This window comes from Chenopodium quinoa, unplaced genomic scaffold, assembly GCF_001683475.1.
Source record: "Chenopodium quinoa cultivar QQ74 unplaced genomic scaffold, ASM168347v1, whole genome shotgun sequence".
Classification (NCBI taxonomy): Eukaryota; Viridiplantae; Streptophyta; class Magnoliopsida; order Caryophyllales; family Amaranthaceae; genus Chenopodium; species Chenopodium quinoa.
Window position 1 is genome coordinate 51978 of NW_018743144.1, and position 7101 is coordinate 59078.

At 36.8% G+C, this 7101-nt stretch overlaps 1 long non-coding RNA gene across 1 annotated transcript; it reads right to left on the reverse strand.

Moving 5' to 3' along the window:
- Nucleotides 1-1637: 1637 nt before the first annotated feature.
- LOC110732141 lies at nt 1638-2779 on the reverse strand. The gene is made up of 2 exons (XR_002513434.1): nt 2188-2779; nt 1638-1865 (listed from the first exon to the last, which is right to left on the reverse strand). It is a non-coding gene; the product is annotated as an uncharacterized LOC110732141 (long non-coding RNA).
- Nucleotides 2780-7101: the final 4322 nt, after the last annotated feature.

Consider the following 7101-nt stretch of genomic DNA (forward strand, 5'->3'; position numbering starts at 1 on the left):
TCCTCCTCCCCAGTTGTTGCAGCACCGGTTGCAACTTTGGGTGACTGGCTACCCTTCGATGCCTTAGAGGCATCCAACGCTTTCTTCTGCGAGCGTTCTGAGCTTTCGCTCATAATTTTCATGGTAGAAGGGGACTTGTCACCGGTAGTAGGACGATCCGGATTGGCAGCAGGAGTTGTTTGGGAAGGATTCTTTTTGGCGGCCTTGGCAGCCGGAGTTTTGTCCAGCTCCTCCCCTTGCCTTTTGAAAAGCTTGGAGACGGAGCGTGGAACACGTTTAGCGGCATCCAGCAAATCAAGAACCAAATGTTGTCAGTCGGAAAAAACCTTTGTAAGAAATTTAAAGAAAAACTAAAGTCAGGCGGTCTTACCCCGCCTTTCTTGGCCTCCTTGGCCTCAACAGTTGCTCTCTTAGAGAGCGCACTTTCCTTGCGAAGCTGCGCTGTTGACTTAGCCGGAGTCTTAGCTGGGTCAACCATTCTCGGCTGCAAGGAGAAAACAAACAGTTAGAGAAAATCATAAAAAGTTGGAAGTACAAAATAAAAACTACAGAAAAGCCGGATGCAAGTGGATCTACCCTTGGGAAACATGGGGCTTAACTCACAGGCGGACAGGAAACATTCATCTTTGAAATATCCCGAGTGGGGGATCCAGTTCTTTGGTACAATGATATGAGTCCCATCTCCCAAGGGCTCAGTAGTGGTCTCGAAGGAACCCGGCTCCATTATTTGCTCTCGGGCCCTAGTAGAGAGCGCCGGGAGAGGGCATTTCCTGCCAAGGAGAACCTGTTCCTAATTATACTGGCGTAGTGTCCGGTTGTGTCTCAAAGTTGGTGAGGAGATTAAATAAAATTTATCCTTCCTCCCGGACCATTTGGACACCTTGTCCAATGTCATCAAATACTGGGGCAATGTGGTAAGAGTATACCATTCCCCATGACCGCCTGCGGCCTTGCTCAAGTAGTGCATATGAGCAAAGGCAGAGAAACTGGGAGCTAGGTTCTGGAGCTCGCAGGCGGCAATATACCTTAAAATGTTCACCCACGAGTTTGGGGTGAGCTGCCAGACTCCCAGATCATACCCCTTTAGGATTTTCCTAATCCTAGTATGGAGACTACAAGAAATTCGACTTTGGCCAACGACTAAACTCGAAGCCCAAAACAAATATTTCGTTGCCCAAAGTCTTGGGCGACGAATTGGGCCTAGACATGGGTTCGACGCCCAAAGGTCGAAGCCCATTACATATATGGCGACGAATTTGTATTTCGTTGCGCAAAGGTTATTTTTGTGACGAACTAGTTGGTTGCCTATGTTTTGTCTATTTCGTCGCCCATAATATTTTGGGCAACGAACTTGTTCGTTGCCCTATCTTTGATTCTTTGGGCGACAAAGTGTTTTTCGTTGCCCATAATTGTTTGGGCAACGAACCTATTCGACGCCCATCATTGTGCCCCATACGTGCTACCTCGTTGCTCATAGTACTTTGTGCAACGAAGTGACTCGTTGCCCATATTTGTCGGCATCATACAATGCTTTTTTTATGGGGTTTTTTATATATATATATTTTTAATACGGGTATAACCTATTAAAAATCAAATTAATCTGAATAATTCAAATACCAAACATATTGAATAATGACTACATGAAATAGTTTATTTTATAAATAACATATTAACATACTAAGAAATGTGCAAATTATAAGATAATCCTACTTTGTCAACAAGGTACATGTTCCTTTGAACATTAAATAACAGAAACATAACACTATTTACAGACTTAATTCAATCGGCCCCTTCTCAATGCTGCTCATATATTTCACCTTCAATAGTAGCAATCATCCATATTTCATTGCTAGCCCATGTTATTCCTATGTAAGTAAAACATAAGTTAGTAATATCAAAATAATTATTGAGAGCATCCTAAATTTTCACAAATACAAACTTTATACACAAAAGTATTAAAACTGCTGCAACAAAAAATATATACTATTCATTTTCCCTCATACTACTATAAATTTGTGTTTGAAAACAACTAACTACATTCATAAAACGAAAAACCCATCAGAAACAATTTCAGTTTCTATACTATGAACCATTTCAATTTCTGTACTATGAACAATTTATAGAGTGAAATAAAAAATGTGTTAGAAGAGAAAAGAGTATATATATAAGGCATAAATGAACCCAGACTTCGAAAGGCTTCCTTCAGTTATTCCTTATTCAAGTGGCCATCACCATTGATATTGTGTTTCCTGAATATTTCTCTCAACTGCACTTCATCAAGAGTTGGCTTTTGGGACTTGGACTGTAAGATACTCATGTTCAACCTAGACTTAGGTGGGTTTCAAATACAAAGATCTAATTGCACTAAATCAAGAACGCTGCTGAGTGATTTTATATAGGACCTTAATATTTCCTGCTTGCTAGAACTCTGACTCTTACCATACGCTATCAACACCTAGCCCTAAATAAATAGCTGTCTAAATCCAAACAAATCACCTTTTCTGCAATGCTAGGAAATTTCCAATTTCTTGTAAAGACCACAGAGGGAATCAAATTCCATCCACCTTACGCAAAGTAAGCAAATCTCTGATGATAATATAACTTTCCTAATTCCTTGCCTTTTCAACCACAAGGCATTATGAAGGCAAGCTTTAATCCATGCATCAATTTATATCGTGAAGATACCCTGTGGTCCACCAAACTACAAATACTTTTTAGAGATTGATAATCAGCACTTAACAGGACAACAAATACAAACAAGCAAGTAACTAGTTTTCTCTTCTTCCTCAGTTTCAAGCATTGTTGATCCCTTTTCTGTTTATTCAATAGCGACTCCTATAGTTTACTCACCAAGAAGTTTTATAATCAGTATAATCAAACATAAACCAGTGATTAGCTATCTCTTTCTCTAGTCCTTAGTTTCGACTAATCTATTTCCGCTAAAAAAACACTTAATCTTATTTGAATGAATTCTCATAGACAGAAAAGTAACCGAAATACCCTCAAATCAACAAATGTCAATAATAACAGCTAATTCCTAATAATTGCAATAGTGTCTCTACTAAGCTTATGTAATCTCCCTCAACCTAGCCTTAGCAGGCTAATTAACCTAATTTAACACCAGGTGGTAATGGTTAGGTGGTAGTTGCCTCTGATGGACTGATCCTATAAGCTTCCTGGGTAAATACGAACAAGCCATAGTGGGGAGTTTGCTTAAGCTTATTAAGTTCAATAGTTAAGGTCACCTAACCTCATCCATATATAATTCTGATTTTCTAATCAAATATTCATTAATTATTTCTAAATTTCAGTCCTAATTTAGTTATGATGTTCAATAGTGACTTGTCATCGTCAATTCTAATCTTTAGTGAACTGCTAGAAAATAAATAGCTAATAGACACTAAAAGGAACCATAGCAGCAATAACACGCAGCAACATATTGTTTTGATAATAGCTAAAATATATATCTCATTTAAAAGATGAGAAAGTGTCATACCTAAGTTGTTCAAACATTTTCATCATATCATCTCTGAGCTTCTTTTCACGTTTTTGACCTTCTATGTTGATTCTAGATACAGCCGCTTTAAGTTCATCATTTGATGCTATAAGCTCTTCGTTTGAGGTTCTAAGCTCTTCATTAGATTCCTTCAGGGTTTCAATTTGAGATACAAGTACACCCTCACGTGTTGCGGCATCCTCTTTTAATTGTTGAATCTCAGCCGATAATTCCACTCTAACTTCATTAGTTTCTCCTTCATCTCTTCTTTTCTTTGGTGGACGAGCTCCAGGACCAAGTCCCTTGACATATCCAGACTTTGGTTTGAAAACCTCCATGTATGCTGCTTTGACACTTAGTGTATCTTCACCATGCTCCTCCACTTCTTTTTCATGAAGATTTCTAAGCGCTTCATAGTCTTTTTCAGCATTAGGTTCAAATCCCCTGTCTTTATGCCTAGCATATTAAATCAGGCACAACAATAAACAACTTAATGCAATAATTTAAATTTTTTTTAAAAAAAAACTTATATAAAAAGATACTAAAAAAAACCACCAAGGGAACATTGAGTACTTTTTAGTTTTTTCAAATAAGGTGATGTACAGAGGATCCTGTTGAGTTTCAAGAGGATTATCTGATGATCCTTCATGTTCTTGACTACCTTGAGTTTGTTGCACATTCATCTGCATTTATGATAAGCAATGCCAAATTATAAAATGATAATAACAGTCCAAAAGCTAGCAGAACTGATCAACCATGAAATAATTCATTCGCCTTTAAGCATAAATTAGTTTAGAAACATTTTCAGAGCTTCTCCTAAAGCATACATGCACCACTTTAAACAAATTATAATATAAATCATTGCAAAAAGCCACTATCATCTTCTAAAGAATGGCCAGCTCATGGTGATCAACCTATTTAATAAAAAGTCACACCACCCAGCCTATCTGTTGGAGGAATTAAGATGTTATGCTGTGCAATTATCGGTAGGAACAGAATTTTCCAATCCATTGCTGATTGCTCTAGTCTTTATCAATAACAATGCTCATATTTGATACATAAACAGAGGAACTAAAAAAATTAGGTATTGTGCAATCCCACTCACTGTCTGGATACTCTGGAACATAGCACATACAAATATTATGAAATTCTCCTTAACCTGGACATCAATAAAAAAAAAACTCATGACTCATGTAAAGAGTAGTCACGTATCTCTCTACTAGTATCTGACCCTTGAACCTCCACCAAAACACAAGGTGGGGTCTTCTTCACTAAACACATTTTCCCAATTTCACATACACTCCTCAAGTTCACAGTAGACAGAACAGAACGAGCTCATAGGTAGGGATTTTCTTCACATTACGTAACATCTGGAAATAGATGGGAAACAGTCAAACACCCCAAGAAGATTAAGATGGCAATCAATTGTCTCAGACTATCAGAATAACTAAGCATGCAATGGTCGAAACTATGTAAAACTTAAGTAAGTTTTGCAAGCCCATAAAACTTAAATTTAAAATTCGATCACCTGCCATAACTCATAATCAACTCGATTATATACCAGTCAAACTAGTTTTCTTATTCCATTCACTCTTAATTCTCTGTGAAAAACTGAGAAACAGATCAGTGTGTAGACATTCCAGGCTCCCATTTTGTACACATCCAATAATCCACTTCCCCGTAACAAAGAGTGATTAAAATGGAAACTAGCAACCAAATACAGTACTAATTAAAAGGCAAGATATATGTGAAGGCTCAGCTGCAATGACAGGTATTTTGTCATTAGATCAGTAGAATTGAGAAAGAAGAAGACATGATTATTGAAATATAAGGGTGTTATTTAAGTATTAATCTAATTATAAAAAACAAACAATTTATTCAATGATAGTAACAGTCCAAAAGCTAGCAGAACTGATCAACCATGAAATAATTCATTCGCCTTTAAGCATAAATTAGTTTAGAAACATTTTCAGAGCTTCTCCTAAAGCAGACATGCACCACTTTAAACAAATTATAATATAAATCATTGCAAAAATATAGAGGTCGTACCAATTCATGGAAAATTCTTGCGGTAGACCTTGCACCATTTACAGGAGTTTCAGTTGGCTTAAGCTTATTTTCGGTGTTAACTTTACTAATACGCTACAAGCCAAGCTTATTTTCGGTGTTAACTTTACTAATACGGACAAGCCATAAAAAAACAGGGCATTAGCATATTATCATAATATAACTTCAACTAATGGTCAGGTTAAAAAAAAAAAAAGAGTCAGAGGGAATTTTACCTTTTGCTTTTCATCATTCCAATACTTACATACTAGCCATGTCCATTGGTTATCATCAATATTATCTGATCTGCTGTTTATAGCATCTGCAATAGACTTGTTTCTAAAGTATTTCTCTTTAAGCCCGAATCTCCAATGTTTATACAACATGGAGCACTGAAAGCTCAACGCATCAGTAACATCAACACCAGCAACTTTGTCAGGTAAATCATATTTACTCTGCCAACGTAAATCATAATAAATATCCATCCATGCTAAACACATTCATACATTTTTAATGGTCTCAAATACTTAAAACTAACCCGAATCTTTTTATACAACCTTTGTTTTGCACCCGAATCCATCTTAGCCCAATTCCTGTCATGAATGAAGTAAATTCAAAGTCATGAAACATAACTTTAGCAGCATATATTCAAAAAACTTATAAGTTAAAGCACATACAATGACTTGAGGGGACAAAATTCTTTCACCCAATCGCTACAATCACATATGAATTCATCCGCCTTTTCACCAACCACGCGTCGAAGCTCATCCATGAAATTTATTTTAATCTTTTCTTCATAATTAGGATTCCACATTTTAGTAACATATTTCTTACCCCTAGTTGGCCCACGCCTCTTACGATCAGGAAATTTTAGTCGATGTTTAGCTTGTTCAAGCCTTCGTTTCTCCCGATATGTCAATCTTTTCTCTGTGGGACTGATCATTAGTTGATGCTTCTGCATCACGGTGCTACTCCTCATTTGGTTGTTGTTGCTGCCCCACAATCTGCTGTTGTTGCTGCTGATGCACATTTTGCTGTTGTTGCTGCTCTGCATTCTGTTGTTGATGCTGCTCTGCATTTTGTTGTTGATGCTGCTCTGCATTCTGTTGTTGCTGCTGATTCTCTATATTCTGTTGTTGTTGTTGCTGCTCTGCATTCCGATGTTGTTGCACATTGTGCACATGCTGCCTTATATTTGACACTTGCCTTGTCTCACGAAACTGCGATGCATCCCGCTGCACTTGCTCAATTGCCATTTTCCTATAATAATTTCTTGTGCATGATATTAGTGATATTCAAATAAGCATAAAAGCAACATAAAATTATGAAAAAATAAACTTCACCAAATCCAATCTATATAAAGCAACATATAAAAAAAGACTCAACAAATTAGTAGTTGCATTGCAATGGAGGGAAGACCCCAAACAAGAGAAAACAAAACAAGAAAAGCAAAAAAATTGAAAAAAGAAAGCTGTTACAAAACAAAGAAACTAACACAAAGAACAGACTAAAAGAAAAAACTAGAGCTAGTTTATGTCAAGTGATTTGTCAGCATATGA